This window comes from Ictidomys tridecemlineatus, chromosome 12, assembly GCF_052094955.1.
Source record: "Ictidomys tridecemlineatus isolate mIctTri1 chromosome 12, mIctTri1.hap1, whole genome shotgun sequence".
Classification (NCBI taxonomy): Eukaryota; Metazoa; Chordata; class Mammalia; order Rodentia; family Sciuridae; genus Ictidomys; species Ictidomys tridecemlineatus.
Window position 1 is genome coordinate 6,950,918 of NC_135488.1, and position 11,191 is coordinate 6,962,108.

At 44.3% G+C, this 11,191-nt stretch overlaps 1 long non-coding RNA gene across 1 annotated transcript; it reads right to left on the reverse strand.

Annotated features, from left to right (window-relative positions):
• Positions 1-9,525: 9,525 nt before the first annotated feature.
• LOC144369528 (uncharacterized) lies at positions 9,526-9,884 on the reverse strand. Its single transcript, XR_013429326.1, has 2 exons — positions 9,817-9,884; positions 9,526-9,693 (listed from the first exon to the last, which is right to left on the reverse strand). It is a non-coding gene; the product is annotated as an uncharacterized LOC144369528 (long non-coding RNA).
• Between the last annotated feature and the right edge of the window lie 1,307 nt (positions 9,885-11,191).

The window sequence follows — 11,191 nt, forward strand, 5'->3', positions numbered from 1 at the left end:
CCTTCTCCTGACTTAGGCAGGGCTACTGTCTCTCTAGCTGAAACACAGGACCCTTTTTCCACCAGCTTCTCTGACACTTGTGGTCTTATTGCTTTCAACATGAAGAAAGACAACATCTAACACTGTTCTTCACAGTCTCATATTTCTCCAGGTAACAGCAAACACAGAAGCTCAAGAACTGGCTCCACTGGGTGTTGTCAGGGGTCAAAATTCAAACATAAAAAATTTTACTGTACAAATAAAAATCACAAAATCACAAAATAAGTTAACCTGAAATACACAATAAAAGAAAAAGCACAAATTCTTCTAAAATATTTATATAACCTTGCATTGAACTATGATTTTTTTTTCAGGAACCAGTGGGGATATTGTGATGACCCAGACTCCTGTCTCTGAGCCTGTCACCCCTGGACAGCCAGCCCTCATCTCCTACAGGTCCAGTCAGAGCCTCCTATACAGTGATGGAAACACCTACTTAAACTGGGTTGTGCACAAGCCAGGCCAGGCTCCACAGCGCCTAATATATAAATATCTAACCACTACACGGAGTCCCAGACAGGTTCAGTAGCAGTGGGTCAGGGACAGATTTCACACTGAGAATCATCAGGGTAAAGGCTGAGAATGCTGGGGTGTATTACTGCTGGCAAACCACACAGCATCATCCCACAGTGGTATAGCCCCAAACAAAATCCTTCCTGCCTGGGTGGCCCAGCTGCCACATTAGCTGCTGATCTGGGGAGTAGCTCAACAGATTCTCTGCCCTGTGAAAGGAAGGTGCTGGGAACTCAGGGAACCGGGTGTAGCTGAGGGCTGTGGATAAGGACTGCCAGGGCCACAGCTCAGGTCACACCCATGAGTGGACCTGTCAGATGCAACTTTCTGCTCTGGCATGTGGAGGTCAACACAGAGGTGTCCAGGCCCTTTCTGAATGAACAGAAAGGATGAGTGTGAACTCTGCAGGAAGAGAAGGACCTGGGGCCTGGGAAGGACTCTGGTGCAGGCAGGGGATGCTATAGGGACCTTCTGCAGTTCCCTTTATGCTTGCAAATGCTGTTCTTTGTGTAATTGAGATTCAAATCTAATCACAAACCCAAAAAACCTAAGCCTATAATAACTTATGAAGGGAAAATGATGGCTTATTAACTGGGCACTTAATCTTGTATTATTTTATTATTTCGCAGTGTCCAGCTAGAATACAGTGAAGATTCTGTTTCCATTCTCCCTGCCTGACACCCTTGACTCCCTGCCTTCATTTTTGAAAAGATTAGAGTTGGAAAGTCACTCATATGTTACCAAGAGGGTAGAAGGTTGTGCTGTGGTCGAAGGAGATTCCTAGATAATATAGCTCCTGGTGAATGTAATGGAAATCCCAACTATTTGTGATGAATATTAAATTTATATGCGAATATTTATTTATGTGGATGAAAAATATTTCACAATTCTTTAAATTTAAAATGAATGTTGTGAATAACTAATTTTTTAAATATTTGGAATCCCAGAAAGGTGAAAGAAACAATTGTGGTGAAGGGAAACTGTGATTAAAACCAGACAGTTAGTTGTCCTTGATTTGGAGAAACTACTAGAGATGCTGCTCACAGAGGAGCAATAACTCAGAGAGACACGGAGGTGTGTAAAGGCAGACACAGGGTGGCATGAATTAGTGGATGAATGTGCACTATTATCAGCTGCACAAATGATGATTGAGTACATTGTGCAGATCGAAATGTACATAAACCTGGAGAGCTGGAAAAGCAGTGTGTTAGCAGAAAAAAAAAAGAAAATAAATGTAATTAAAAATTATACTGTTTCATACAGTGGAAAAAGTCATACTTCTGGCTGTGGGAATGGAACCCAGAGCTTCTGCCCAAGAGGCGCCTTCTCTACCACTTACCAACATCCCACAACTTGCTCAAGATGAGCCCTGAGCCAGGGCCACACAGGAAGCCACAGCCTGATTCCTCACTCACAGAAAGGCAGGGTGGTGGGAAGGGTAAAAGGTTAATAGCTTACTTGCTGAGTGAGGGCAATATTTTACACAAAATAATCAGATGCATGCAGACAAACAGTAATAAGTTAAAAAAAGTGATGGGAAAGCTGTATTGTCCATTGTTCACACAAATTAATGTTGTTTCACTGGGTAATGAAAACATGCCTGCACCTGACATAATGTTATCATCACAGAAAGAAGGTCTATGGATGGAAGTGGTGAGTAGTTCATGAATTGTTCATGAAGTATAAGAGTGCTAATGAGCTGACTTATCTCTGAAAAAATAGTGTTTTTTGTTTTTATCTTTCATGGTTTGCCTTGTTGAAGAGTGATTTTGGGGGAGGGGCTAATTTTCTTTAACAGATTAAAAAGAATGTTCAATAAGTCACTCACATGCCAGGCCTCCTCTCCCACAGAAGCAGAGGAAAGAGGCCATGGGCTCCACATGGTGCACACACAGAGATGGAGCCTCCCTAGCCTGGGTCCCCATATGATCCTCTGGATCACCCCTGCCTGGCCCAGGACCACACAGCCTTAACAATATGTTGTGGTGCCAGCTGTGACAAGTACAGTGGTGACCTCCATCCTGAGTGCTATGAATGCACAAAAGACAACCTGAGTGACAGGTGTCTCTCTCAGTTCCTATAATGATGCTGCCTTAAGAGGTAAAAATGTAAAATTAAATTTATGCTTGAAATATAGATCAGCCTCTCCAGGGCTGAGGCTATGGTGAATATATATCCAGGTTCATGTCTCCCTCTGGTGGTCAAGAAGTGGAACATCCTAGCACAGAATTCAGTAAGAGAAACCTACCTGAATGTGAGCCACCTCTGTGTCCACAGGGTCCTGTGCCCTCTGCTCTCCACAATGATGCTCTACAGCTGCTACCTGTCCATCAAATGGGGCAGGCATTCACACCCAGAGAGAAGTTCAGAACCCAACTGTTATGAGAACAAGGGAAGAGGGCTGAGCAGATGTGTCTAACGAGGTCATGCACTGAGTTCAGGATGAGCTCAGGACAAAACCAGGTGTCAAGTCAAACCAGATATCCCATCCCCCTTCTCCAGTACAGAGTCCAGATCCAAGAAACAGCAGGATCAAGACATCCAACATACACCTTTCCAGATACGCTGAACTTATTTCTTGAGCTCTTTCAAGATGGGACTTCTTTTGTCATTTAAGGTCAGTGTGAAGTGAACAAATACTTTCTTGTCCCCACTGTTGTCTCTTGGAACAGTTTGAACCTCAGCTTGTAAATTTTTTATTTTTCTCATCGCAAGTAATAAAATGTGAACCTTTTATCCTGTCTGTGTGTGTGAACTTAAATATATCTCATTTTCCATGAGACTTCCAAGTAAGAGTTCACTCTAGGAAGGTGATTCCTGAGGTCATGTGGCCTCAGGGTGCCCAGGCGCACACCCCCTAGTGAGCTTCAGCTTTGCCCACCCTAACATGAGAAGAGCCATAAAAAAATCTCCCTCTAATGAGCAGCAAGACCAGTCTACAGTAGCCTCCCGAACCCACAATGAGCAATGCCCAGTGTCCCCTGCACTCTCCAGTCTCCCTAATTTCCCACAAATAGTGCAGACACCTTCTCATGCAGTGTCCCTGAACAGCAACAAGATCTGAAGGGGACCTTGAAACGAGAGTGCTCACAGCTGTCCTTTGCTGGCCCAGTCCACACTTTGCACAGTCCCCTGAAGGTCTCTCCTTTTCCAGGGCCCTTTGCCTTCCTCTTGTGAGAATTCGTGTGATGTGTGCCCAAAGGCTCAGAGTTGCTTCAGCATCTCAGAATATCAGGTTATGAAGAGTCAGACCCCTCACCTGTCCTTTGCCTGCATTCTACATGTGGGAAACAGACTGGAACAGATCATGTGTGCACCAGGACCTGGACTTGATTCATCCAAAGGGACCCCGAGTGCTCTGCCCACATGGGAGACACTCCTGAAAGTCCATGGCAGACACCAACACACACTGATGGCTCTATGAACTACAGAAGCTATGCAAGCCCTGCTGAGATGGTCCTTAATACCAGCTTACCACTCCTCTCTGAACCTCATTGCCATCTCCAGATATCTATCTATCTATCTATCTATCTATCTATCTATCTACCTATTTATTTTTATGACAAAAATAAATAGGTAGATAGATAGAGAGATAGATAGATAGATAAAATAAAAGACAATCCATGCAAGGAAGTATCCTTCAAAACCAAAATGCCACAACACAAACCTTTCCCTATTTGTTACTTCATGTTCAAGATAGATCCTGTGTTTTTTTTTTAATTCTCACTTTAATTAATACTGAAGTATATTTACATTCATTTAGATTTTGTTAATGTTGTATTCAAATATGATTCATCCAACTACCAAAATTGGGGAGCTTATTAAACTTAGCCTCCAGTGCCAATGTCTCCTTAGCTTTGGCATACTCTTAGCATGTCCCAGGAAGCAAGGAGCATAGGTGACTTCTAAACACCAGAGACCCCTGTCTTCATGCAGAGATCACTGGCCTGGGAAGAGAGCCCTCCACATGAAAGGGTCAGGGTTCCAGCTCCCTACAGAAGAGAAACTGGGGGATAACGGCCCACCACCCAGACTCCTCAAAAGACAGCTCTAGGGCTCTGAGCAGGTCCAGAGCCACAGAAAACCAGAGGAATGGAGGTGATAGCAGTTTCTGCAAGTATAGGCAGAAGTCTTGAGAGAGAAGGACTCAGTGATGGGCAGGTCAGAGAGGGGGCCCCAGTAGAAAGCTCCATCTCCAAAATGTTCCCCTCACTGCTCCCCCCGACTTTAATCTCCCTGCACCAAGGAACCCACCAAGCCCACCTGTGTTGGCAACGGCTTCCTAACTGTGCCCTCTCCTGTATTTGACCTGTAAAGAATTCCTTTGTCCTGTCGCCCACCAAGTAAGCCTTTGACTGACTCCTCATAGACACTGTGAAGAATTCTGTAGTGATCATGGCTGTTTGGTCATCCCAGCTGGTGACCTGGTTCTCTTGAGTTAATGTCCAGCAGAGGGAGAGTTGTGTCAAAGATTAGTCTTATATTTAATTAGGTTAGAATCTAAAACAGGTACATTTTCTTAATTTTTCCCTGGGACTTGCAAACTATTAAAGAAATAAATCAGAAACATATGACATCCCAGAAAGAAGGAGACTTGAATGTCCTCTGAGGAGAAAGAAACTGGCAAAGACTCGCTAACCTTTGGCCTGGCAGGAGGTTCACAATTGAGTCTGAAGCTCTGTGGGTGAAGTATGTGGTGGTGCTCTGCATCACCCTGGAGCCTGTTGTGGAAAGCTGTCCCTGGCCCTCTGCCACTAAACAGCACTGGGACCCCAGCTGCCCTTGGGGGCACTCAGGAGAGGATAAGGCCAGGACCCTGTTATGTTTTATGCTGGTTCCAGACCCTGTCATGCTCTGGTTGAATAAGAGACTCTGGTTAGACTTGAAGCTGATGGTGACCATGTCTCCTGCAGACACAGCATGGGTCATCATGCTGTCCCCACAGACACCTGAAATCAGGGAAATTAACAATGAACTATGAACACACACACACACACACACACACACACACACACACACTGTGTCATTTGTACTTTTAAATACCATTTACAATCCCTTTGCCAGAGTCTTGTGAGTCAGCAAACAGTAAGACCTATATAGAAGTAGCCACTGTTTCCCAGTCCATCTTCTAATTGCTATTCCAACTCCACAGAGTTATTACTCCAAGGCCACTGAAGTACTTAAGTTGCTCCCCTGAGGCCCAGTGCCACAGGAACAGGCACACCAGGGATACCATCCCTGCTGCCCCTGCCTGCCTGACACAGCTTGGGTCTTGTGGCAAAGTCCTCCTTTAAAACATGTGAGCACTGAAAGGGCTACAGGGGCCTCTGTGGAGACATGAGCTCATGAGGGGCAAACTGCCTGGACTGTGGGGCCAAGCAGAGCCTCACACACTGTGCATAGTCAGACAGATTAATGAAGAGCTTTTATTCTAACTCAAAATACTTTAATGGATTTAGTACTAAAAAATGTGCAGCTAATTACCCCAGATTAGTAATCCCAGTCAAATAATAAAACAAGCTAGAAACAACAAAGGAGAGAGGAGAGGAGAGGAGAGAAGAGGAGAGGAGAGGAAGAGAGAGAGAGAGAGAGAGAGAGAGAGAGAGAGAGAGAGAGAGAGAGAGAGAGAGAGAGAGGAGTTAGGAAAGGGAGGGAGGAAGAGAGGAAGGCAGTGGAGGGAGAGGAACAGAAATATCTCCTGAAAGTACTTAAAAAAAGGTCCAACCACATTCTATAGTAAGAAAATCAGCATTTCCAAAGAAAATGTAGAAACCTTTTAACACAGAACCTGGAGAACATGTCACCTGCATTTGCACAGGACAGGAATTGCCCACATAACTCTTCCAGGCAAAGTCAGGTGGCAGCAGAGGAAGGGCTCAGTTGCACAAAGGTGTGTAAAATAAGAAGTGTTATTAGTGGATAAAAGAAAATCAAAGTGTCAGGAGTTAGAAGTCATGGTGTCTTAATTTCCTATAATGTTGTTCTCTGACCAATAAAAAATGTAAAATTTAATTTATGCTTGAAAACTAGATAAGCCTCTCCAGGGGTGAGGCTCTGGTGAGCTTATTTGCAGGTGCACATCGCCATCTGGTGGGTAAGGAGTGGAAAATCCTAGCAGAGAATTTAGAGAGAGGAACCTGAGGTGAGCCCCTCTGTGTCCACAGGGTCCTGTGCCCTCTGCTCTTCACATGGATGTCCTGCAGCTCCAGGAAGACAGCTCAGCCACCTGTCCACTTCATGACATAGACACTCACACTCAGAGAGAAGCCCAGAAACCAGCTGTCATTCCTGGGAACCCAGGAAGAGGTCACAGCAGAAATGTCCACCCAGGACACTCACTGAGGTCAGGAAGAGCTGAGGTCTAAGCCAGGTGTCAAGGGCAAATGTTGTGTCCATCCTCTTCTCCTTTCCTGAGTCCAGCAAAAAGCAGGAGACAAGAGGCCCAGCATGAAAGAAGCATTTTAAATACTCTGAATATATCTCTTCAGATGCTTTAAGATGGGGCTTCAGGTTTCTATATCTCAGCTCATTGGAACATACATAAATAAAATCCTCTCTAGGTGTTGGGAACCTGATGGGTGTGCTGAGGTGATTTCTCACTGAATCCCAGGTCTCTGTTTCTCCATAGTTAAGGCCTACATGTCAGATTTTCTAACTCCTTCCTCTCCCCACCCCACTGTCATGGTCTTCCTCTAAGATACTTGCAGGGCAGGGCCAGATTGTTTCTCGTCTCTTGATTTATCTAATTGCTCAAGATACAGGTAGGATGGAAACATGAAATCTAAGTCCAGCCATATTCCTGAAGTTTCAATTATAAGTCAACAGTGGTGTGCTGCTCAGTGGTAGAGTGTTGCCTGGGATGTATGAGGCCCAGTATTTCATGCTCAGCAATGCAAAAACAAACAAATAAATAGAATAAAATAAAGTAAAAAGGAGAAACATGACAAAGTAGTGACCACACACACCATCCATACTTCTGCTTTGGCACGCCATCAAAGCATTCCAGGTTGTTAAAACTCACTTTTATTCTGACATCTATGAATCTATTTTGCTATAAAGCAAATTTTATGGTTGTATTAATATTTCCTTCAGACAGAAATTCTAGAGCTAAAGAAGATACTGACTGAGATGAGAAAATGCTATAGAGAGCTCAAAAGCAGACTCCACCCTGTAGAAGAAAGCACCTGTGAATTAAAATGTGTGGAAATATCCCCTCATAAGAGAATACAGAAAAAGAAAAAAATGGCATGAGTAAAACACACCAGATATGTGCGACATGGTCAACAACCCATCAAATGTTTTATAAGCATTCCATAAAAATAGGAGACATCTAAAGGGAAAAAGATTGTTAAAAGTACTACTGGGGACTGGGGCTGGAGCTCAGTGGTCAAACACTCACCTAGCACATGAAAGGCCCTAGGTTTAATCCTCAGCATCACATAAAAATAAATAAAATAAAAGTATTATGATCAACTACAACTAAAAAAATAAAATAATTTTGAAAAGTAATATTGATTAAAAATTTACGAGATGTTAGGAAGAATATGGACATTCAGTTTAACTAGGCTTGAAGGTCCCAAATAGGACCAACCTAAAGAAGGAGACATTACAATGTTAGAAACATGTTATTAAAATTTACAGAGACAGTTATGAAAACCAGAAGAGAAAAGCAACACATGACTTCCAAGGGAACTTCCATGTGTCTATCAGAAATTTCCAAGAAGAGATATGCAGGCAAGAGGAAAGAGAATAATATATGCAAAATGCCGCAAAAAAAAAACCTCAAGCAAGTATAATCAGTCATTGACCCCAAATTTTCTCATGAAATTTATGAGCTAACTTTAAACAATTATCAAAATTTTGCCATTTTTGAAGCTCATACAAATAGAATCATGGGTAATGAGCTTCAGTGTATCTAGCTCTTGCGTACTCTTGTAGGGGTCTTGAAGGCAGGGAATGTTTTCACTGGTGTATAGTATTTCATTGCATACAATTCCCTTATTTCATTTTTTCCATTCTACTTTTTATTGGCATTTAGCTGATTCATGTTTCAGTTATCACAGACAATGCTTTGTGGTCCCTGCACATGGGGATCTGTGCACATCTGCTTGTGCTCTGAGTGGAAGGCCTCAATCACAGATATGTTCATGGTCAGTGCAGGTCTCCAACTCAGGTACCACTTCACATTACCAAACACATGAGCATGTTCTAGATCAATTCCAAGGTTATTTGATGCTATTTATTATTCAGTTTTATGGTCTTTCTGTTGAAGGTTTCTGATGGTTTGTCACAACTTTCACTCTCTGATGATTATTGATGTATATCCCAATTTATACACCATGGAACTGCATATGAGGCTGACAGAGAATACTTCCTATGAAAAGGTCTTGTCCACAGTTTTTGTAGTGTCATCTCTGTCATAAAATCTGTCTTCATTTTTTCAGTCTCTGAAGACCAATTCTGTTCTCTTGTGCATCTTGCTGAGCTCACTCAGCACCAGGTTCCTGTATAGCACAGAGTAAGATCTTATCATGGTGCTTCTGCTGATTTGCCTCATTTCTCTTTTAACCATTGGTGGCTGGAGCACTACTACAATGAGAAGTGTACACACCTTCAAAGACACCAATTCAAGGCTGAGTGCTGGGGCTGACAAGGAGAAAGAAACAGGGTTCAGAGGAACTTCTCCAAGCCTAGAACCCCCACCCCCACTCAGTGGCCTTGGGATTCTGACTGCCGATGAGCAGTGCCCTCAGCAGGTGGAGGCAGCAGGAGGAGCAGCTGGGGCAGCCCAGCCTCACACTTCTGCTCCCTGGGAGGTTTTTGTCATGGCCTGTATCACTGTGGGAGGGGAACTGTAGCTTTGTACACAGAAATAATCAGCAACATCTTTAGGCTCCAGGCTGGTGATGGTGAGAGAATAATCTGTCCCAGATCCACTGCCACTGAACCTCGAGAGGACCCCAGATTGCAAACTTTTGGTATAATAGATCAGGGGCTTAGGAGCTTGCCCTGGTTTCTGCTGGTACCAGCTTAAGTAATTGCTAATGCCCTGACTGGCCTGGTACCTGATGGTAACTGTTTCTTCTTGAGATTTAGACAGGGAGGTTTGAGACTGGGTCATAATGATGTCACATTTGTAACCTGCAATTGAACACATGAAAAGAAATATGCACACAATTAATAATGTAATAAGAGGATTTCCCTAAACACCAGGCAGCATTGATGAATTTGGTCTGAGCACATCTCCAGTGTGTCCCTCCTTACCTGGGAGGCAGAGCAGCAGGAGCCCCAGGATCTGAGCAGGAGCCCTCATGGCCATGCTGTGTTCTGACAGGGACTGACTCCTGCACAGGGTGTAAGCAGCCTCTTAAGAAGTCCTCAGGGCACTGGGCTATGCAGTAGGCACATGCAAATAAGCAGGGCTGGGCAGGCTAGGCACAGCTGCAGGGAGGCTCCTCTAAGGCATGGTCAAGTGTCCCCAGGTGTCCCAGCATAGGCCAGGGCATCACAGATTTGCCTAGAGTAAATTGTTTCCTGAAAGGCACAGGAGAGAACCCTGTGAGGTTCCCTCATTCCTGTGAGCAGAGACACCTCTTGGTATCATCAAGGTTCTGGACACACTTCTTCTGCTCACTCTCCAACCAAGATGAGGTTCCTGAGCTCTGTCACAGCCCCACACCCTGCAGGAGGAGTCACTGACCTCTTCCTTTTTTATACCTGAGCACAATATTTATTCCAGAGAGGCTTCCTCTATACCTGATTCCTTGAAGACCTGGGCATGAAAAATGATCAGTTTTAACAGCCAGAAATTCAAAGGGCAGTAAGAGGAAGCAACAGAAAGGGACACAATACACCAAGTACAAGCACTGATGTAGGTAAGAAAGAGGAACACATTGACCATATGTCACTGCTGTCCCTTCATCCTGTTCTTCTGGACCAGTTGCTCCTTTGCCCTGAGTCTACCATTTATCCTAAACTGTTTTTATTCTGTCACATAATCTCACCAAGGTCCCAAGAGAACACTGCTCCTAGAGGCTGGAGCAAGGCGGGGGGGCACATGCTTGGTGAGGAGAAAGGTGGATCAGAGGACTGGGCTGAAAACCCTCCAGGCTATTGGAGCAAAAGAGGACACCTGGGTGGTGGAGGGAACACTGAATCAAGGGGAGGAGGGTGTCCTCTCATGCAGATGATGTAAGTGCAAGTCCCTGTGCCGGTCAAATATGGAGTATGGTGAGGAAGACACACTGCAGTGTGGCCCCAGTGTTCAGGTGGGGGATATAGGCAGAGGAAGGAGGGCTTCTGTTACAGTTTACATATGAAGGGTCCCCCAAAGCCTCACGGGGTGAAGACCTCATTATGGTATTCATCCATTTGATGAATGAATGAGTTAAATGATTTTGGGTGGTAGAACCTGTGGGAAGGAGAAGGTCACTGAGAGTGTGCCCTGCAGGGTGCTTCTTTACCCTGAGCCCTTCCTTGTACCTTTCTTATCCCATGGCTGAGCAGCATTCCTCCATCCAGACCTTCCACCATGATACTTCTGCCTTAGAGCCAGCTGATCATTGACTGAAACCATGACCCAGAGTAACTCTTTCCTACTCTAAAGTGTTCTACCCCCAGGTATTTTTCACAGTGACAA